At 38.8% G+C, this 23,118-nt stretch overlaps 1 non-coding gene across 1 annotated transcript; it reads right to left on the bottom strand.

Moving 5' to 3' along the window:
- Positions 1-801: 801 nt before the first annotated feature.
- LOC115721553 (small nucleolar RNA R71) lies at positions 802-908 on the bottom strand. Its single transcript, XR_004012568.2, has one exon. It is a non-coding gene; the product is annotated as a small nucleolar RNA R71 (small nucleolar RNA).
- Between the last annotated feature and the right edge of the window lie 22,210 nt (positions 909-23,118).

The following is a 23,118-nucleotide window of genomic DNA, read 5'->3' as shown; positions in this document are numbered from 1 at the left end:
TTACTTTTAGTTGATTTACATTATTTAGTAAAAAGTCCCTGTGGAGACGAACTTTGATTACTTATCATTGTATTACTTGTTTGTGATTGTGTACACTTGCGCAATTATAAAGCAATAGAATTTTCACAACAAGTTTTTGGCGCCGTTGCCGGGGACTTTAAGTTCTAAATTTTGTTTTATCAACTAATTGACATTCTAAGAATTTTTGTGCTTTTAATCTTGCTGGTTTGTCTTTGAAATCTCAGGTATCTATAGTGTATGAACCAACAAGAGGACTTTGAACTTGCTCCTATTGACCCCGAGATTGAACGTACATTCCGAAGAAGAAGAAGGGTTCAAAAGGCTAAGGGCCGAGACATCATGGCTGAAAATTTTGATGACGATGGGGTTGCTCCACAAATTGTTAATCCCATCATATTGGCAGATGATCGAGCAAGGGCTATAAGGGAGTATGCAGCCCCCATGTTTAATGAGCTCAATCCAGGCATTGTGAGGCCTGAAATACAAGCACCGCAGTTTGAGCTCAAGCCAGTGATGTTTCAAATGCTCCAAACCGTGGGGCAATTCAGCGGGATGCCAACTGAAGATCCTCACCTCCATCTCCGTTCATTCTTGGAGGTGAGTGATTCTTTCAAGATCCAAGGAGTGAGTGAAGAGGTGTTAAGGTTGAAGCTATTCCCATTCTCACTACGAGACCGAGCTAGATCATGGCTCAACACTTTGCTGCCTGATTCTGTGACCAATTGGAATGACCTTGCTGAGAAGTTTTTGAGAAAATACTTTCCTCCTACTAGAAATGCAAAATTCAGAAGTGAGATCATGTCTTTTCAGCAACTTGAAGATGAGTCTACAAGTGATGCGTGGGAGAGGTTTAAGGAACTTTTGCGAAAGTGTCCACATCATGGCATTCCACATTGTATTCAGATGGAGACTTTTTATAATGGCTTGAATGCAGCTTCTCGAATGGTGTTAGATGCATCGGCCAATGGTGCTATTTTGTCGAAGTCTTACAATGAAGCATTTGAGATTTTGGAGACCATTGCAAGTAACAACTACCAATGGTCCAACACAAGAGCTCCAACAAGTAGAAAAGTGGCGGGAGTCCTTGAGGTAGATGCAATAACGGCTTTGACAGCTCAAATGGCTTCCATGACGAATGTTTTGAAGAATTTGAGTATTGGGAACGCTAAAAATATTCAACCAACTGCTGCCATTCAAAGTGATGATGTCTCATGTGTGTTTTGTGGAGAAGGGCATGTGTTTGAGAAGTGTCCATCTAATCCGGAGTCCGTTTGTTACATGGGAAATCAGAATTTTAACAGAAACAATGGGGCATTCTCAAACTCTTACAATCAATCTTGGAAGAATCATCCTAATTTGTCTTGGGGAGGTCAAGGAGCAAGCTCAAGCACCGCACCAGCCCAAGGAAGACAAGCATATCCACCGGGTTTTTCACAACAACCCCGACATTCACAACATGCTCAAAATGCCCAACCAAGCTCTTTGGAGAGTCTAATGCGGGATTATATGGCCAAAAATGATGCGGTGATACAAAGTCAAGCTGCCTCTCTTCGAAACTTAGAGTTGCAACTTGGACATTTGGCCAATGAATTAAAAGCTAGGCCGCAAGGTTCTTTGCCTAGTGACACGGAGAATCCAAGGAGGGATGGGAATGAGCAATGCAAATCCATTCACTTGAGGAGTGGCAAGCATCCAAAAAATTCCGAGGAGGAAATAAAGGGTAGTGGGGAGCCCACTTCAATCCAAAACGACGAAAAATTGAGTAAAAAAACTGCCCAGAAAATTGCTGATACCAGACCAGTTGATACAGCATCGGGTCAGCAATCTGACAGTCAGCAATCCGCACCAGTATGTACTAAACCACCCCTTCCATTTCCTCAAAGATTTCGGAAACAGTAGCAAGATGGGCAATTCAAGAAGTTTTTAGATGTGTTGAAGCAGCTCCATATCAATATTCCCTTGGTGGAAGCATTGGAGCAAATGCCAAACTATGTCAAGTTCTTAAAAGACATTTTGACGAAGAAAAGGAGGTTGGGGGAATTTGAAACTGTAGCTCTTACCGAAGGATGCAGCGCCATGTTGAAAAGTAAGATTCCACCGAAGTTGAAGGATCCGGGTAGTTTTACAATCCCTTGTTCTATTGGGGGGCGGGATGTTGGAAGAGCTTTATGTGATTTGGGTGCAAGCATCAACCTCATGCCTATGTCGATTTTTAAGAAGTTGGGTATTGGTGAAGCACGTCCTACAACTGTTACATTGCAACTTGCTGACAGGTCCATGGCCCATCCAGAAGGAAAAATAGAAGATGTTCTAGTACAGGTTGACAAGTTCATTTTTCCAGCTGATTTCATCATCCTAGACTATGAAGCTGATAGAGATGTGCCTATTATCTTGGGTCGACCATTCCTTGCTACCGGGAGAACTCTGATTGATGTGCAAAATGGGGAGCTCACAATGAGGGTGAATGACCAAAAAGTCACCTTTAATGTGTTCAATGCTATGAGATTTCCGGATGAGATAGAAGAGTGCTCCCGCATAAGTGTAATTGACTCGATAGTGGCTGAAAAATTTCACAAGGAAGCTTGGAGGGATGAGAAATTCATAAGTTCTTTTGATGAGCTTGAAGACTTGAGTGAAGATGAAGACAACCAAGTTGCTTGGGTGGAGCCATTGCAACCTATTCCTAACTTCAAGAAGCCCTTTGAATCTTTGGAGTTGAAGGAAAGTAATTTTAAGCCTCCAAAACCCTCCATCCAAGAACCACCGAAGTTGGAGTTGAAACCCTTGCCAAGCCATCTGAAGTATGCCTATTTGGGGGAGAATGACACGCTGCCAGTTATTATAGCATCAAACTTGGTAGTTGAAAATGAAGGTGCTTTGCTAGAGGTGTTGAAAAAGCATAAGAAAGCAATCGGGTGGACTATGGCGGACATAAGGGGTATTAGTCCCACGATTTGCACGCACAAGATACTTTTAGAAGCTGGTTGTAGCAATTCTGTTGAGCATCAGCGAAGATTGAATCCCGTCATGAAAGAAGTGGTGCGAAAAGAAGTGATCAAGTGGCTAGATTATGGTATTGTGTACCCAATTTCGGATAGCTCATGGGTTAGTCCTGTTCAATGTGTGCCCAAGAAAGGAGGAGTCACGGTGGTGGCCAATGCAAACAATGAGTTGATTCCTACTCGAACCGTGACCGGTTGGAGGGTGTGTATGGACTACCGGAAGCTAAACAATGCTACTCGGAAGGATCATTTCCCGCTGCCATTTATTGACCAAATGTTGGATCGTTTGGCGGGAAAAGAGTTTTATTGCTTCCTTGACGGATATTCGGGTTACAATCAGATTTCTATAGCACCGGAAGATCAAGAGAAAACCACCTTCACTTGTCCATATGGTACCTTTGCCTTTAGGAGGATGCCATTTGGATTGTGCAATGCTCCCGCAACTTTCCAAAGGTGTATGATGGCTATTTTCTCGGATATGGCTGAAAGTATTTTGGAGATATTCATGGATGACTTCTCTATCTACGGGGATTCATTTGGGGTGTGTTTGGAGAATTTGGAAAGAGTGTTAGCAAGATGTGAAGAAACCAACTTGGTGCTTAATTGGGAGAAATGCCACTTCATGGTTCAAGAGGGTATTGTGTTGGGTCACAAAGTGTCTAGCAAGGGGATAGAAGTTGACAAGGCAAAGCTAGAAGTGATTGAGAAGCTACCAGCCCCTACCACGGTGAAAGGCATAAGAAGCTTCCTTGGACACGCGGGTTTCTATAGGCGGTTCATTAAAGACTTTTCTAAGGTGTCCAAACCCTTGTGTAACTTGCTGGAACAAAATAGACCATTTGAGTTTACCGCTGAATGTAATGAAGCATTTTTGAAGTTGAAGACAGCTCTTGTTACGGCCCCCGTGATTGTAGCACCCGATTGGTCATTGCCCTTTGAACTCATGTGTGATGCAAGTGATTTTGCCGTTGGGGCTGTTCTTGGGCAGCGGAAGAATAAGATCTTTCATTCCATTTATTATGCAAGCAAAACTCTTGTTGATGCCCAAATTAACTACACCACTACTGAGAAAGAGTTGCTAGCGGTGGTTTTTGCCTTTGAGAAATTCAGATCGTATCTTGTGGGAACCAAGGTGGTTGTGTATACTGACCACTCGGCAATCAAGTATTTGATAACCAAGAAAGATTCTAAACCGAGGCTTATTCGTTGGGTTTTGTTGCTACAAGAGTTTGACTTGGAGATTCGAGACAGAAAAGGGACAGAAAACAAAGTGGCGGATCATCTCTCTAGGTTGGAAACTAACAATCACAGCAGCCACTTAGAGGGAGAATTACAAATTCAAGACTCATTCCCAGATGAGCAGCTGCTAGTGGTAGAGCAAACACGGGTACCATGGTATGCAGACATTGTCAATTACTTAGTTGGAGGTGCCCATCCACCTGATTTTACCAAGCAGCAGCTCAAAAAGTTCCTTCATGATAGCAAGTTTTATTTTTGGGATGAGCCATACTTGTACAAGCAGTGCCCCGATCGTATTATGCGGAGATGTGTGCCAATGGGTGAAGTTAGAAGCATCTTGGAGCATTGTCATTCAGCTCCTTATGGTGGCCATTTTGGTGGACAACGCACGGCGGCCAAGGTTTTTCAATCCGGGTATTATTGGCCTTCTATTTTTAAAGATGCTCATGCTTTTGTTCAACAATGTGATCGCTGCCAGCGAGTTGGAAATATCTCCGCCAGGAATGAAATGCCTCTTAATTGTATCTTGGAGGTGGAGTTGTTTGACGTGTGGGGTATCGACTTTATGGGACCTTTCCCACAATCCTTTGGGAATTTCTACATTCTAGTGGCGGTGGATTATGTGTCAAAGTGGGTGGAGGCAATTGCTAGTCCCAAGAATGATGCTCGAGTGGTTATGAAGTTCCTTCATAAACATGTTTTTACAAGGTTTGGGACTCCTAGAGCTTTGATAAGTGATGAGGGAACACACTTTGTGAACAAAGTATTGGCTGCCCTCTTGGCAAAATATAGTGTAAAACACAAAATTGCTACTGCTTATCACCCGCAGACTAACGGGCAAGCTGAAATATCTAATCGGGAAATTAAAGGCATATTGGAGAAGGTTGTAAATCCCAACAGAAAAGATTGGTCCCAACGCCTCGATGATGCACTTTGGGCGTATAGGACAGCATATAAAACTCCTCTAGGCATGTCTCCATATCGCCTAGTTTATGGGAAAGCATGCCATCTTCCCGTGGAGTTAGAACACAAGGCGTTTTGGGCACTAAAACATCTCAATATGGATATTTCAAAGAAATTTGGAGAAGCAAGAAAGTTACAGCTGAACGAGTTGGATGAATTGCGTTTGTTTTCCTATGAGAATGCTAAATTGTACAAGGAGAAGACAAAGAGATGGCATGATGAGAGAATCAAGGAAAGAGTTTTTGCAAAAGGACAGGAAGTGCTACTCTTTAATTCAAGGCTCAAACTCTTTCCTGGAAAATTAAAGTCCCGTTGGTCTGGCCCGTTTACTGTGCAAGAAGTGACTCCTTTTGGTGCGATTACAGTGAAAGATCAACAATCCGGGAGGGAATTTAAAGTGAACGGGCAGCGGCTGAAACACTATTGGAGAGGCGAGGTCAACCGAGAGAAGACCTCGATTTCTTTGAAAGATGCTTGATCATTGTAATTTGGGGTGCCTAAAGAAAAAAAAAAGATTGAATTGAAAAAAAAAAAAAAATTTGAAAAAGAAAAAAAAAAAATTCTCAGTGAAAGGCACCCCTTGAAAAAAAAAAAGCAAAACAAAGAAAAAAACAATAAAAAAAAAACAAAACAAAACAAAAAAATATATATATAGATATATTATATTTAGCTATAAATAAATGTCATGGTGAAATTGATGATTGTGTTCTTTTCCTTGTGCAGAGAATCAAGTGAAGGAGCTGTGGAAATAAAGAAATTTTCAATTGGGCAAAAGCATTAAGTTTGGGGTGGCAGGATGCTATCCAGTTGCTATAGCAATGGCTCAGCAGCATGAGTTGGCAGCAAGATGAGTTTTGGTTTTGGGCTGATCAAAGAATTGGGGTTTTGAAAAAAAAAAGAAGAAGAAAAAAGTACATGGTCTGCATCAAGAGGAACATGTGACAATTCTGTTAATGATGCAATCATTGGGCACAACTCTTTTTACTCAGCCCAATGATTTGGATTTATGTACTTTAGTTGACCCTTCCATTCAAAAATGCCAAATAAAGCATATAAAGATTAATTATTGGGTTTTCTCTTTTGGTTTGAGTCAACTGGGCCCCCTGTTGTCATTGACTAGCCCACCTTCTCAATATCAGCCCAATAGCTCCCAACCCTACCCCATTCACACTCATCATCATCTTCCACATTCAGCCGTCCCCTTCACCTTCCACCAAGTCGAATTCCTCTCTGCATCATATTCAACAACCCAGCGTGCCCAACCATCGATTCCACCTCCAAGCTCGAACCGTCATCATTTCAAGGTTCCACCATCATTCATCTCTCCACCATCCATTCAACCGCACCCCAACCTTCGAACCACCAACCCACCAGAAACCACCATTGTTCACTCAACCCATCCTCATCATCACATTCACTTCCCTCTTCTCAGCCGTTTGCCATTCACCTGAGCCCGTAGCTACCAAATCGAAACCACCCTTCGATTTCGCCTGAACCCCTAGCAACTCGAACCTCACTCAAGGCTCACCACCAAATCGCACCAGCTCGCCTAAACTCGACAGACCAAGCTTCCACTCACCATTCAAATTGCACCACGATTCCCCCTGCAACCGTTCAACTCAGCTTCACCATCAACCAAGTCGAAATCACCCGAAGCCACTACGAACCAAGCCTCCATTCGACTACCACTCACAAACCCAACCTCTGTTCACTCATATCAGCACCACGACCCATGCCCAGCTACAACCCGAAACCAGTCAACCAACTTCCATTTCCCCTGAGACCGCACCACCAACCTCCAGCAGCTCGCACGAACCAGCTCACACTCAACGGATCCACCTGACTTCGAAGCCACCCAGTTGAGCCATTTCAGTCGGCACGTACATCAACCTGAGTCAAGACACCGGTTCAAGCTAAGTTTTGATTGGGTATATTAATTTGAAAGTTATTTTGGGTTGAATTGCATAATTGGTGGCTGTCATGGACTGTTAATATTCTGTTAAAGGGTGCTAAGGATTGTCATTGTGATTTAAGTGTGGTAGCAGTGTGATAATTTTGCCTTGGATGGCTTGAATGGAAATTTGGTGAAATTGTTGAAGAATATTGGGCTGAGGAAAATTTGTGAATTTGAGACAAACTGTGATTGTGAATAGATTGATGCATGGAAGAGGGTTTATTTGGTATAAAGGAGTTAATTTGGAATCATTGATAGTTTTAAATTGGGGTTGTAGTTTGGAATTTTTGGTGTGGTTTTGAATGCCTAACTATCTCTGCCGTGTTTGTATGAAGGTGATAATTAGTGAAATGGTGTTGACTTGGATGTGTGGTAGTGTTGGAAATATTGCAAGTTTGAACAGAGTAGTGGTGTTGGATAAATTGGGCATTGAGTGAGTGCACAGAGGACGTATCATGGCCAAGTACTACATGGATTGTGTGTAAGGTGTCAAAAATTCTACTTGGTGTGGTGTGGGTTGGCCAAAGTAGTAGTTTTTGAACAAGAGTGGGTTGGAAACAGTGAAGTACATTGCAAGAGATCTTATTGTGTTGAGGGGCAGCAGTGAGTAAGACAGCAAAGAAGAAATTCATTGTGTTGGGGTAGTGTGCAAGTGAAAAGAAAAGAAAATGCCCAAAGTTAAGAAGACCGCCAACAAGAATAAAAAGAAGTCACTGCATGAAATTCCTAAGTTTCATTGCCCGGCAGCTGAGACAAAGTATCACGAGAAGGTGGACAATCGGGAATTTTATATGGAGCGTGGATTAGTAGCCGATATTGAGGATATTGATGAGTTGCCCGAATGGGTCAGTGCCGCGAATCATAAGCGAGATTGGGGACTTTTTGTCCAACAAAGAGAGCACGCGGTCATGGAAGTTGTCAAGGAATTTTACGCCAACTTCCTATCCCAAGAATGGCCCACTGTAGTGGTGGTGCGTGAAGTTCCAGTCTCATTTTCAGCTGCAGCAATCAACGACCTGTTTGGGCTACACTCTGTCGAGTGCCAATACTCCGCGCAAAAAGGGCAGGTGAGCGACGAGACTGTGGGTGACATGATGCCGATCCTCGCTAAGCCAGGATCTGAATGGAGTTTTGATAATTATGGCAATCTTCGATTTCGGCGCACTGATTTGGAGCACGAGTTGAAATGTTGGTATACATTCGTGCAAACTGCTCTCTGCCCTACTTCACATGATTCGACCGTCAGCAGAGACCGCGCCTGGATGCTCTATTGCATTAGAATGGGCTGGGATGTTGACGTCGGGGCTGTCCTTGCCCAAGAGATTGCTGATTGTGCACACAGGGGGAAAAGGAAGTTATTCCTCCCTGCTATCATTACTGCTCTTTGCCGCAAGGCAGGTGTACCCATATGGAAGGAAGAAGGCGCCCTGAATCCTCGGGGGCCTATAAATTTTGGTCCACCTCGAGCCCCGAAAACAACGCCTACCCCAGCGACGTCCTCAGCCACGGAGCCTCCCGTAGATCGCTTTGAGCAAGTGCAACAACAAATGTGTGGTCGATTGCACGCGATGTGGGATTATGAGCAGAAGCGTGACGTCGTCATGGAACGTGCATTCAAGAGGACTACGCCCCGTTTTGATCCCAAGTTCCCGGACTTCCCTCAGCATGTTCTAGACCCGTGGGGAGGCCCATCAGCTTCGAACACAGAGGAGCCCCACGAGGACTCCGAGTAGAGGGAGTTTTTCTCATACCTAAGCTATTTTATATTTTTCTGTTTTGTGTTGTTTGTTTTTAGTTTGTATTGTGCTCATTGTGTGTTGTCTTTTGTGTTTGAAACTTTTATTTTACGTCGTTTATGTGATTGTTAGTTTGACATTGAGAGATTTATGAGTTTTTCTGTGGCCTAGTGTTCTGCTCAATGATGATACTTTCCGCTCATTCCATTATTGTTGCTGCCTAATTTTATTTGTTGCCTTATCATGCTGCATTGTTGGATATTATGGATGTTTTCCCTTAGTCTCTCCTCACTAGTTTATACTTGTATTCATTCCACCATGCTTTGCCTTTCTCATACGATTATTTCACATGTAATGTTAGCATCTAGAATTGGTTAGTGCATCTCCTTGAAGCGAAATCCTAGTTAGATTTGTCCCTTAGAAATGATTTAGGCCTTCCTTGGACGTTTGAGCCTTTCTAACTCTCCCTTTAAATCAATTTTGCCCTAGTCACCCAAGTTTGAGCCGTTAGCCTCGTTTTGTTGTGCAACCCGCTCAAACATATCACACCCATCCTAAATTGCATTTCCCCATATGTCCTAACTTAATTGCTCACTTGTCAAGAGCCAAGTTTCCCATTAAGTTTGGGGTGAGTGCGGTGAGTGTAATTTGTGGCGAGCTAATGCAAGATTATACTTTTAGCCACATTGGGGACAATGTTGGGTTGTAAGTTTGGGGTGGGGGAATTAGCTCACAAGGTATATTAGCATGCATTTTTAATAACTTTCTCTTGCTATATATATAAGTATAATGTAGTACTAAATTTCTTTTTAGTTTAAAAAAAAAAAAAAAATCAGCAAAGAAAAAAAAAATAAAAAAATAATAAGTATATATATATTCTTGCAACTAAGTTTGGGGTGTTCCACCCATTTGAAGCAAAAATGAAAAAAAAAAATAAACATAGCAAGAGAAGTTAATTTTAATATCAAGTACTTGTGAGTATAATGAATTAGGGAAGTGAGTCAAAAGAAAAAAAATTTCTATGGAAGAGGCTCGGTTTTTGACAAGTGAAGTAGTTAGGTGTTGAGCTAGCTAAAATACATCCTTGACCATACCCTAACCCAAGCCTAACATTACAAGCCTAATAAAGTCCTATTGATCAAGGGGATAAATTAGACTACATTAGTGGAGAGGAGTGCACTAATCCAACTTATGGAGCTGAAATGAAAAAAAAAAAAAAAAAAAAAGTTTAAGGTAGTTGGAGAGAAGTGCAAAGTTTAGGTGGGATATACTTGTATAAATTGTTAATTAGGTGACTTTTGGGAAATATTAATGTTATCCAATGACAAAAACTTTAAAGGGGCAGCATATAAAGTTACGGCAAGCAATTTCATATTCCATTTAATTCCATTTTTTCTGAGAGCGTCAATGTTCGCTAGGCCATCTTGAATTTCTATAGAATCTCTCATGTGTCTTCTTTGTGAGTCTTTGTGTAAAATTTGTTGTGTTTTATTTTGTTTACTTTTTTTTTTGTTGTCATTGCTCGAGGACGAGCAAGATTCTAAGTTTGGGGTGTTGATAACTCTAAGATTTAGAGTTATTTACATATCTTTAAGCTTGAATTTAATGTGAATTGTAGAGCAATTAATGTCTATACTATGTAATTGTGGTTAGTTTGTTGTGTCTTTGTAATAAATGGAAGTGTGTGTGTTAGTAAGTGTTAGATGGACTTATGTTGTTGTTTTGATGTGTTTTAAGCAGAAAAAATACAAGAATAGGTATTTGGAAATGTTTGGGACAAGGAGAAAAAGGAGCAGGAAAATGATTATTGCTGACTGGCATTGCTATAGCAATCATCGCGTAGCAATTTGTCAGCCCAGTAAGTTTATTTTGGCAGATAGTCCAGCTGGCTTTAATGAAAAGAAAAACGAGCTGAGGTGGCGGAATTTGGCTATTGACTCAACAAACATATGGAAAATGAAGGACAAGTGGGTGATGATTGGGATTTCCAATTAGGGTAAACTTTGGTACCCTAATTGGGGTGCAAAAGAGAAAAAAAAAAGGATGAATTAAAGGTGGCTGGCTGCACTTTGAAGGCAGTACGAAAAACTTACAGCAGAGAAGAAAAAAGTTTCTAAGTACAAAGAAGGAAGAGAGTACAAAGAAGAAGAAGATTGAGAAGAAGGAGAAGAAGGCAACATTCAAAGAAGGATTTGAGCTCAACACTCATCTCTCTTGCTTTCCACTTCGTTTTGTATCATTTTCTTCTCTTTAAGCTTTTCTTTAACTTCATGAACAATACATTTTCTGGTTTTGAGTTTCTAATTTCAGCTATGAACTAAACTTTTTGAGATTTGGGTGGTTAAAAACCCTTGTATGGACTAGTGTTTTGGTTTTGCAATGATGAAGTAATCTTGTCTTTGTTCAATTAGATGTGATGAAATGTTGAATGAATGTTAATTCTTGGCCATTTTTAACATTTAGCAAGCTAGATCTTACTTGGAAAAGCAAGACCTAGTTGAACTCCTCTAATTGATGCATGATTTTTACCTTTCCTTTTAGGTATTAATTAGTAGTGAAATAGGAATATTTTGCTACCATGTATAACTAAGGATTTGATGCTTTATTAGGCTATTTGTGATCTAAACTGATGTAGGAATGCATTGTGAGATTGTGAATGGTTTATTGCAAGTTTTGGAAAAAGCTTGCTGGTTTTTTTGAAATCTGTTAACTTTGTCAGGATTGCTGAGTCATTGCTGGGTCATTGCTGTATCAACTGGGACATACAAGTGGAAACTAATCACCCAAGTCTAATTTCCAAATCTGAAATTACCACCATTTTAATCACTTTTAGTTTCTTATTTTTAGTTTATTTAGTTTAAAAAATTAGTTCTCAAGTTTAGATTCAAGGCTATAAATTTTTCTTGTGAATTGATGTGTGATTTTATTTTGTTTTTATTTGAAATTCTTGGAATTACTTTTAGTTGATTTACATTATTTAGTAAAAAGTCCCTGTGGAGACGAACTTTGATTACTTATCATTGTATTACTTGTTTGTGATTGTGTACACTTGCGCAATTATAAAGCAATAGAATTTTCACAACAGTAACCTCCCACACCTCATTGTGTTTCGCGGCCTCGGCATATCGTTTTCGCTCCTTGCGAGTGTTTCCTCCGATATGGGGACCTCCGGAGATCATGGTTACCCGCCCATTAGGCCGGGGCGGTAGCCCGGGAATATGCTGGGTGTCACCTGCGGGAGCAGCTGGAGGCAATACTCCTGCTGTACCCCCTGGTGTTCCCGGAGGCATACCCCCGGCCACCTGCCCTGGATTAAGGTGGGGCAACCTATTTTTGATCCACTCATAGAGGTGGCCCAAGCGGATTAGATTTTCAATCTCGTCTTTGAGATTCTTACACTCATTGGTGCTATGACCAATGTCGTTGTGGTACTCGCATCTTTTACTCGGATCCCTCCGGGAGCTGTCTTTGTACAATGGCTATGGTCTCCGGTAGTGCGTATTTTGCCTAGTGGCAAAGTACACACGTTCCTGGGAGTCCGTGAGCTCTGTGTACTGAGTATATTGGGGTGTGTACCCCTTCTTCTGGCGCTTCTCTCCCGTTCGGGTGCTACCCTTGGAGGATCTTTTGCTCCTCGACCCCTGGGTAGGGCCTGTTAAGCTAATAGTCGGGGCAGCCTGTGAAGGAGCTCGTCCATTCACCCCGGACGGGTTGCCGTAGTGGGAAGATGCTGGTGCCAAAGCTTGGCCCTGGCTATACCCGGGAGTAGCAGAGAACTGTATGCCACTCACTTGTGGAGTCGCGGTCGGGGAAGTACCCGAGGGCGACACTCCTGGCACGTATCCTGCTATCCCGGTGGGATAATAGCCTCCGTAAGCCACGATCTGGGCTTCTTCGAGGTTAATATACTTTTGGACCCTTTTCTGGAAGTCCTGGAGGCTAGCAGCACCTTCTTGCTGCAATTCATTCTAGAAGGGAGTCCCAGTGCGGATTCCTGCTTGGAGAAGTGCAAGCTGTTGTCCGTCATCAAACTTCTTGGTCTTCGAGGCTTCCTCTCGGAACCTCTTGATGTAATTCTTCAAGGTCTCGGTGGGCAGTTGCTTGATGTTGGTCAAGGCACTAACCTCCAAGTTAACCTTTCTGGCGGCGACAAACTGTCTCCGGAAGTTGGTTTGGAGTTTGTTCCAACAACCCACGGATCCTGGTTCCAGCTTTTTGAACCATTCCTCCGCTGATCCGCTCAGAGTGAGGGGGAAGCACAGGCATTTGGCGTCATTGCTGACCCGCATGACTGTCATGACACGGTTGAACCGTGACAGGTGGTCACTGGGATCGGAGTTCCCGGTATATGCTGCCATTTCGGGCATCTTGAAATTTTTAGGGAGCTCCGCCTCCAGGATATGCTTGGCACATGGCTCCCGATCCTCGCTGTCCGAGTCGGAGTCGTCTCCCTTCTGCCTCCGGGAGACTCGAGCAATGTCTTTTCGAAGTATGGCGAGTTCCGCCATGATCCCTTCGTTTAACGTACCCGAGGAAACCACGGGCCTGTATCTTTTTTGGTCAAGGTGATCCCGGAGGTCACCCTGATTCCCATTGATTTGATTTCTCAGATCAATGGGAGGACATCTTTGTCCTCTTCTTCCTCTACCCCCTAGTTCCTAGTGCACAGAAACACTTTTCCGGTCCCCTCGATCCTGAGGGCCAAGACTCCCTCTTTGGGGCTTGCCCCTCTGCGGACCTTTCCCTTTAGGGAAATCTGAGCGGACCCTTCGCGGATCCTGCACCTTTTTCTTTCGCCCAGGGGTAGAAGTAGGGTTTTTTGTTTGATTTTCCTCAGCAGGGTGTCTTATAGGGCTAGGTTCCCTAGGTTTTTGCTGCTGGGAATTAGGCGAAGACGTCGCTGGCTCTCCGTCGAGCCCAGCGGCCATTGCCTTGGGGTGCACGTGAATACCAGCTGCCTCCATGGCTTTCTGCATGGCTAGCATCACTTCCTGCATTTTTTGGTTTTGCGCTTTCTGAGCTTCGATCTCGGCTTCATGATCGATAGCTTTTTGTCTGAGGAGCACCAGCTCTGAGTAACTTCCTCCGTCGTAGGCGTACTCGTCGAGGTTCCCCTCGTAGTCCTCGTCGGGGACTATTTCTTCTTCTTCTTCCTCGGACTCCTCTGCCGCTCTTGAGGCCACATCTTCCTCATTTGGATCTTGAGCATCTTCTAGAGGGCGAGGATGACGTGTACTTCTTATCTCCACCATTCTTGTGAAGTCAAATGCTTGTTATGCAGCAGCTTTCCTCAGCTCTCAATGAAAGCACCAAAATGTTGACCGAGATTTTCGGCAACTATTAAAATATGATTATAGTAAAGAGCTGTAAGAAAGTGAGATGGGGAGTTTTACGTGGTTGGGGCGTTAATGAGCCTTAGTCCACGAGTCTTTGTTATTAATGGATGTATTTAATACAGATTCCACACTTGAGAGAATGTTTTTCTCATAAATACAGAGAATGTTCTTGGTGAGTATTTTCTCTTCTTGCTCTTATGCAACCCAAGATTCTCGACCCCATTAAATGAGCTTTGAGGGGGTATTTATAGTGTTTTGGTGGGGTGATCCCTAGATTTGTTCTTACAAACGTATCTGTAAGTATCCATAAAGTTGGGTATTCCCAATGAATATACCATGGGTGATGCATGGTCAAATCCCTAGGTGCTGTAGGGTTTTTATGAGGAATGTCCTTTTTGCCTTGTGATTGACGTGACTCTTCGCAAAGTAGCCGTCGCTAGACTTAAATGATCATTACTGTAGCGCTGCTGTTTGGGGGTTGTGCCGTCAGACTTTATTGCGTGTTACAGTCCCAACACGCTTCCTCCCATGCGGCATTAAATGCGACTTGATTACTCAGGAGAGGCCTGACACATCCCGGAGTGGCTTCATGCTATGCGAACTTCCGGGAGTACCTTGTACTCCGGGTACCTCCTCCGGGACCTATGCCCAGGGTGCTTCCTTGTAGCGTACAAAGACTTATCAAATATTTACAAGTTATCTGATCCACGTGTCCCTTTTCGACTGGTCCACGTATTTTGGGCGAATTCAGGGGCAACAGTTACTAAATAATGATCATTTAGCAATTAATTTTTTTTTGCACCTAAATTATTAAAATATCTATAGCAAAATATCTTATAATTTAAATTATAATAAGACCTCATGATTTAAAATTTTATTACACATATAATCTTAATTGAAAATTATTATATTAATTTATTTAAAAATTTAAAAATAAAAATTCATTTGAAATCATGTGATGAAATATGAAATGGATTGAATGTATTTTCTAAAAAAAAAGTGTACTAAATGAGAAATGAGTTTTTCAGAGTCCTCCTCCCTCCACCCATCTTGATTAAAATATGTGTGAATTTAGTTTAGATGAAAATATTATCTGTTATTCATCTTCACCACTACTTCTAAATTAAGATATATGTGGAAGTTTAATTTTTGTAAAAAAAATATTGTAAATATTATAATTAAATAAATATTTAACAGTTAAAAAAAAAATATAATAGGGACTTGTATTGTAAAAATAAAATTATTTATATATATTAATTGCTAAAATGGGACTTGTTAAATATTCAAATTAAAAATTATTTATTTTAAGAAAATAATTAATTTAACTCTAAAAAAATAATTTTTATCTATTGGTAACTTACTATTATAAGTCGAAAAAAATGTAATCATTGAATAGTCATTTATCAATTATAAATAAGTAAAAGTAATAATAAAACTTAAATATAATACTTGAGTATTATAATTCTATATTTAAAATTATTAAAATATGAAAATTAAGATTATGTATTAATTTATTTACAAAGTGTGATATGAAAATTTAAATATTTATAAGTAAATATTTAAATTTTAATGATGCTAATAATTTTTTTATATGATTATCTATAAAATATTATTGAAAAGTTATATAAATATAACTAAAATTATAAGATATATGTGTACTTTAGTCATTGTGGAAAAAAATATGAAAAAATAAAATACAAATTTAAGTTCGAATATGAAAACGGGTTGACTTGTTTAAGAAATACGAGCCAACACGAGCAAGGCACGATACGAATCCGAACACGATACGAAAATATCAAGCTGTGCCAAGTCTACCTTTTAAATATGTTGGTACAATACGACACGACTCATATTTTTTTGTAGCATGGCATGACACGACCTATTTTTTAAAGTACAGATAAGTACGGGTTATACGAGCACGTCACACACAAACTTACAATACTAATTTAGACTAAGGGGTATATTTGGTGAAGAGTAATGTAAGTAGAATAATAAAATTGAAAAAAATAATCATAGGCATTCCAAAAAATGCAACCAAAGTTAAAACAATTCTTGTTGGTGCAAATTATGACTCTCATTCTCGTGGCTTGTTTTAAAAGATAATTGTCCTTTCAAGAATCAGTATCGGTGTCACATGACAATGTTGAAAACTGAAATATATTCATCTTTGGTTCATCTGTTTTCACATTTTACCTCTCTTTCTTAATAAGTTACCTGTGCTTTTGTCGGTGTGGCCAGCCAACCTATGAATTTGATACATGTGTTGTTCCATAACCATAACAAAGCATAGAAGTAAAATCATATATAGGATTACTATTTACTTGTCTTCAGTTACGTGAAGCTGACATTAATACTTAATAGTAGCAAGATTTGACATTTGCGCTAACGTTAAACTTAATAAACAATAGGGTGTAAAGCTCACGTAGTTTAATTTGGGGAAGGGCAAGGCTTTAGTATAGTAAAAGCTTTGCACTTAAAATTAGAGATAAATGAATTGATTTATTGTCAAGATAGGCACAAAAAGAGGTCGAAAGAAATTGATGTCATATTGTATGGGGTATTATTTATGCTTTTGGTTGATTTGATAGTGACTCAAAATTTTCATTATATTCAATGTAATGCCATCTTCAGAAAAATACATTTGGCTACAACGAAAAGGACCCCAACAATTTGATAATAAGTGCATATTATAATGAGAGCCAACTTTTTCAATTTTCAAGATTTGTAGAGTTTAAATGAAAATTATTTACACCTTTTCAGAAAAAAAAAAATATATATATATATATACTACAAAAATTTTCAAAAGATATTTAGATAGCATTTAATAATATTTTTATTTTTAAATTTTTTAATCACAAAAATAAGTAAATTTTTTATTTTTTTAAAAAAAATTATTTTTGAAAAATAAAAATGTATTCTATGACTATTTCTTTTAAATTTTAAAAATAAAAAATAAAAGTGTACTGTTTTGTAAATTTTATTTTTATTTTCATTTGTTGATTTTATTTAAGTAAGAAACGAAGGGGACTAAACAGGAACAAGGGTGATCCACCGAAGAAGATCCTTCTCCTTCCCTTTTTTCGGAAGAAAAGGAGGATCCGGACAAAATAGATGAAAGGTCAAGGTCGAGTCTAGTGTCCGTGGTCCAGGGTCGGGGTTTAGGTCGGGTCTAGTGTTTGTGGTTCGTGGTTCGAGGTCGAGGTCTGGGGGTTTGGGGTTCGAGTCTAGGGTTAGGGCCAAGGCTGGGGTCCAGGTCGAGTCTAGGGCCAGGGTCGGAGTCGGGGTCCAGTTCGAGGTTCGAGTCTGGGTCTAGGTCGGGTTCGAGGTCTAGTTTGGGTCGGGTTCAACGTTCGTGTCCGGGTCAAGTTCAGGGTCTGTGGTCTCGGTCCATGTCTGGGTTCGCAGTCTAGGTCCGGGTCCGGGTTCGCGGTCCAGGTAAGGGTCAGGGTCGAGGTCGGGGTCAGGGTCAAGGTCGGGGTTCGAGTCTGGGTTTGGGGTCTGGGGTTCGGGTGAAGGGTCTGGGGTCCGGGTCCTGATTAGGATTGGGGTTAGGGTCTGGGTTGGGGTTCGAGCCTTGGTTAGGGTCGGGGTCTGGGTCAAGGTCCAGGTGTTAAGCTATTTTGAGCTTAAGTTTCGGATCACTTTTTATAGTTGTCTTTCTTCTTTCTTATTATTTTTAGAATATAATTACGCTTGTTTTCTTTGACTTTATTTTTCAACACTTGGAATGTATAAATTGATCATATTTTAAAAAATAATGATCTATAAAATAGAAAAAAAAAATTATAAGAAAATAAAGCTGAAACTTCAAGCCTAAATTAGACTATGTTCTTCTCAGAATTTGAAAAAAGTCAAAATATAGAAGTTTTAGATCTCTTTTTTTTTTTTTATCTTTTCAATGCATCTTGAATCAGCTCATTTAGAGTTCGTATGTGAAAGTTATGCATAATTTACTAAGAGGGGTCGAAGCAGGAACATTTTGGTCGCGACTAATATTTGTAGCCGCAACGAGCATGACTTATGGCCGCGATGAGAGACTACAGAAATCCCATTTTTTCACTTTTCGACAGTCGTCGCGGCACTGACTCCGTACGGGTCAAGGGGAACTGCGTCTTTTCTCGTTTTGGGCTGAAAAACTCTATTTGATGAAAGGGGATCGCAAATTATAGAGAAATGAACAGAATGGAACCCTAGAATCACAAGAAGAAGATACTTGGAGTAAACGTGGGTGATTTGTGACAATCTTTCATCTAGTTTCCTTCTCTTCTCTTGATTTCTTATATTTTTATTTGTGTATCTAGTTTAATTATGGATTTGATTATGAGCTAAACTTCCTATTTAGAGATGTAATGAATATTGTTTGAGATTATTTTATGAGTTAATGTTAGTTAATTTTTCTTTTTTCATTGATTGTACGATTTATTTATCTTTGTGTTTATTGCATGTTTAAGCTTGATCACCTAATGCATGATTCGTGATCCTAATGTGAAATCTGAAAAATGAATGTTATGAATGCTCTAAATGAATAAACATAAATTTTGATGTGACACGAGAGTATTTGCATAACTTGTGTGACATTTTAAATTATTGCTTAATGGGAATTATTTGTTGTACTATCTCGGAGATGTAGTAGTTGACATACAATTTGGGACATTTATGATCTGAAAAGAGTTTAGGTTAATTTATAATTTGTCATCACATAGGAGAAAGAAGAATAGTTAATTAGCGTTAACAATTAGGTAATCAAAACAATTAAAATCATATCCCTAATTTCACATCCATTGTTAAACCTTTTATTTGTTTATTTTATTTAATTTTGCTTAGTTTATTTAGTTTCTTAAATTTATTTATTTGATTGCTAAATAGAAACAATCATTCAATTGATTGGTGCTTAACTACAGTCATTGTGGAAACAATCTCACTTACATAAGTATTACTTATTAAAATGATACGTATACTTGCGTGTTGGATTTATCACAACAGGTTTTTGACGCCGTTGATGGGGACTGTTTTTGTAATGCCCTATTCCATAGGGACGCTACGTGTATGATTTTATAAACTAATTTAATATTAATAAATGAATTAATTATTAAAAATTGTGACAATATTAAAAACTTGACTGAAATAAAAAACTAAAAATGGACATTATAACGGCATAGAAAGCATGTTCCAGGGATCCCTGTTATAAAACGTATTACAAAAGAACTATATACGACGACACTTCAAAAACATAAAAACTAAAATACACAATAGATACAGCCCAAAACAACTCTTGGCAACTCAGCACACAGGCCGATGGGGTCAATATGTACATTGCTGGAGAAGGCAATCACCTCATGGCAGCTCTAACTTTTTCTTGCCCTTACCTGCACCACATAGCACCCGTGAGTCACAAAGACTCAGCAAGAAAAGCAATAATAATGATTATATATTTTATTATTAGAATATTATCATTTATACACAATAAGAATCAAACCATTACGCATTGTTCATAAGATGAAATCCAAATTACTACTGGCATCTCCCATAAATAAACATCAGTATACAGATATCTAGTAATACAAAACCATTATACCAATAATAATCATATTCATTTTAAAATATAAATTATATATATGTTACTTCATAAAGTAACCATCTACATTACATCACATTGCCTAATCAAGCAAGTCGATGCTTTAATATGATAATCTTGAATTACGTTGCCTAATCAGGCAAGCCCGTGTCATAGCCTAACACCATATATCGCATAACTGCATCACCTAATCAAGTGAGCCTCTGCTAAAAACCTACACCCATATATCCTATAATTGCATCACCTAATCAGGTAAACCCGTGCCATAACTTGGCACCAATATATCGCATTGCCTAATCAGACGAGCATGTACCTACGCTCGGTATGTATCATATGTCACTGACGCCATATTTACACGTCACCAAGAGGAAACCCGACAACGGTTTCATTCCATGCCATAACTTGGCAATTTTCATATCACTGACGCCGTATCTACACGTTGCCAGGAGTAATCACCTAATCAGATGAGCTCGTACCTACGTCCGGTACTTATCATATGTCACTGACACCGTATCTACACGTCGCCAGAAGAATCGCATCACCTAATCAGGTGAGCCTGTACCTATGCTCGGTACTCATCATATGTCACTGACGCCCGTACCTACGCCCGGTACGTCGTCAGGTATATTGCATCACCTAATTAGGTGAGCTCATATATCACATGCATAATATCATCACATCATCAATACTCAGCCAATAAATCTTTTCATTATATAATAATATTAACTATATCTCAATATTAATCAATTCATAAAAATATTAATTGTATTACGTACAACGTACTATGTAGTACAATATACTTTTCTTACCTCAAGTTCCAGTTTAGATATGTTGGCCGACCTACTTGGAGTACGATCGATGATTCCAGGCCCTAAGTCATAACAATAATAAACTAATAAGTGTTTATCCCAAAACACTGGTTAACAGTTACAAAGGCTAACCTAGGGTTTCCTATCAAATCTCGTAGTTCAAATACACTAAAATAAAACTTACATTTTGGCTCTAAATATACACCATATGGTAGATCTCGTTGTAAGCTTCAAAACGGTATATAGAACGTCCAAAACAGACACCCAAGTGAATGGCAAAAATACGATTCTTAATTTTCCAAGGCTGCCCAAAACAGTAAACCAGTTGGCTAGAACCGGCTGACCGGTTTATCAGGGACAAAAAATGTGATTTAAGTTTACGCACTCACCGAAACACTACCAAAACCTGTCCAAACCACCCCAAACTTAATAGGGCACATATATACTACCATACTTACGTAAAAGAATCTAAAATTGAGCTCGTAATTGGCAAACGCCACTAGTGTTCAGACTTAAGTTATAAAAAATTTCAAACTCAATTTCTAACCCAAAATTACCTCAATTTCAGCAAGAAAATATCAAAATTAGTCTCATGACTACCCGAGAACAATCTTATAAGGCCAGAACCTTCATAACTATTCTAATTCGCAAAATCCATATACGAAACTAATTGTTTTAAACTTAAAACAGAATTAAACCTTACCTTAAGCTTTTCCACTAGGAGAATTCGCTATCCTGCTACTACCGGAGCTTAGATCGCTAGGTTTCGGGTCAAAAATCAAAGAAAATGAATATAGGAGGGAGAGGGTTTCGTCGGAAGGGAGTAGAGGGTTCGTTCTATTTTTTTTTATTTACTGATAAAAATATATATTATAAATATACTTAAAACGTTTATATAATAATAATAATAATATTTATAAAAACTTTATTATTCATAATTATCTTATCATTTCTTAGTCACTAACAAATCTATACTTTTATGGCGCTAAGTCAAATCCCACATACTCCAAATTACTCAAATACTTATATTATAAACTTATCACGACATTCCCACTAGTTCTTTCAATTAAACCTGTTATGACATTTCTAGCCCCCAATCGAGTCTCCAAGGTCATCAAACCTGAAAATATTTTTATTACACCAGTAACTCATATTACATTCACATATATGTACCATATAAATCTCCGTAATTTATAAATTGCAGTCCACTGTCCTCTCTCTTCTTCTTACTCTTACCTCTCACAACACTTCAACCTTCCTATTTCTTCATCGTTGTTCGTGATCGCATCCCCAGTACTTACTTCTCCATCGTTCTAATCCTCCAACAAACTATCACGGTAAATATCTCTCTCTATTTTTCTTTTTTTCTTTTTCATAGACTGAATTCATTCCATTTTATATAGCCGTATTTCAATTTTATGTGAATTGTGATAGTATTTTAGTTGGTATATATACTGTTTGATATAATGTCTGTGTGATTCGTGAAAGAATTGGTTATAGTAAGGGCCAGTGATCACGATTCTGAAGCAACTTTTCTGTAGTTTAATACCTCTTGATCATATTCATTGTTCAAGTTACCTTAAGAGTTTTCTATTTTAATTTTCTTTGTCTATCGTTTGTTGCTATAAATGAGTTCAATATTTTGTTGCTGTAAATGAGTTCAATATTTTTCTTTCTTTTTTGTTTCACAACTTTTTTATTCTTTCTTTTTTCAATGTTTTTCTTTTTTGTTATAGGTTTGTTTTATATTGATTTTGTTCTATTTTGCGCCATTATTTATGCTTGTGGCGCCTTACAAGGCTTTAGCACCTATTATATGGTTGGGCCCCTAAATAACTAATTATTTAGGGTAGTTTGTTTAAATTTTTACGTTTTTCGGTATTGAATGTATAAAAAAATTTTGACACAATAATATTTTAAAGTTAATAAGTTATGCACTATACAGATTTATTAGTTGGAATAAAAAGATTATTTTGGTTAAGGTATGATTTAAAGAATATTTTAAACTGAAATAAGGTTTAAGAGGGTTTACTTTAAAGGCTAATTCCTATTAGCTATATTTTGGTTTATATTTCTTTAGAAATTTTCAGCATAAAAGGAAAGTGTTTGGAATTTTAGTAATTAAATTCTAATATTATAATTAATTAAGTAAATTGAAGAATAAGAATCTTGAGGATCTTGTAATAAAGGGAGGTGGAAACACTAATGGTGTAATGAGAATATATTGGTTCATATATATTTGAGAAGTCAAATTATTATGAAAATTTGGTTTGTTCTCAATACTATGGGAATGTACCAAAATTATTATATTATTTATATTTTTAAAGAATTTCTGGATGAGTGGCATTAGTTTTTTTGATGGAAGAAATGAAAGTACAAATTTGATGGATGAGTTGCGCCATTGTGTATGGCTTTGGTGCCTTTTAAGGTTTTCGCGTGATTTAAGGTTGGCCCCTAATTATTTAGGGTAATTGGTTAAAATT

Source organism: Cannabis sativa, chromosome 3, assembly GCF_029168945.1.
Source record: "Cannabis sativa cultivar Pink pepper isolate KNU-18-1 chromosome 3, ASM2916894v1, whole genome shotgun sequence".
NCBI classification, from domain to species: Eukaryota; Viridiplantae; Streptophyta; class Magnoliopsida; order Rosales; family Cannabaceae; genus Cannabis; species Cannabis sativa.
This window is presented reverse-complemented; position numbering and strand designations above follow the sequence as displayed.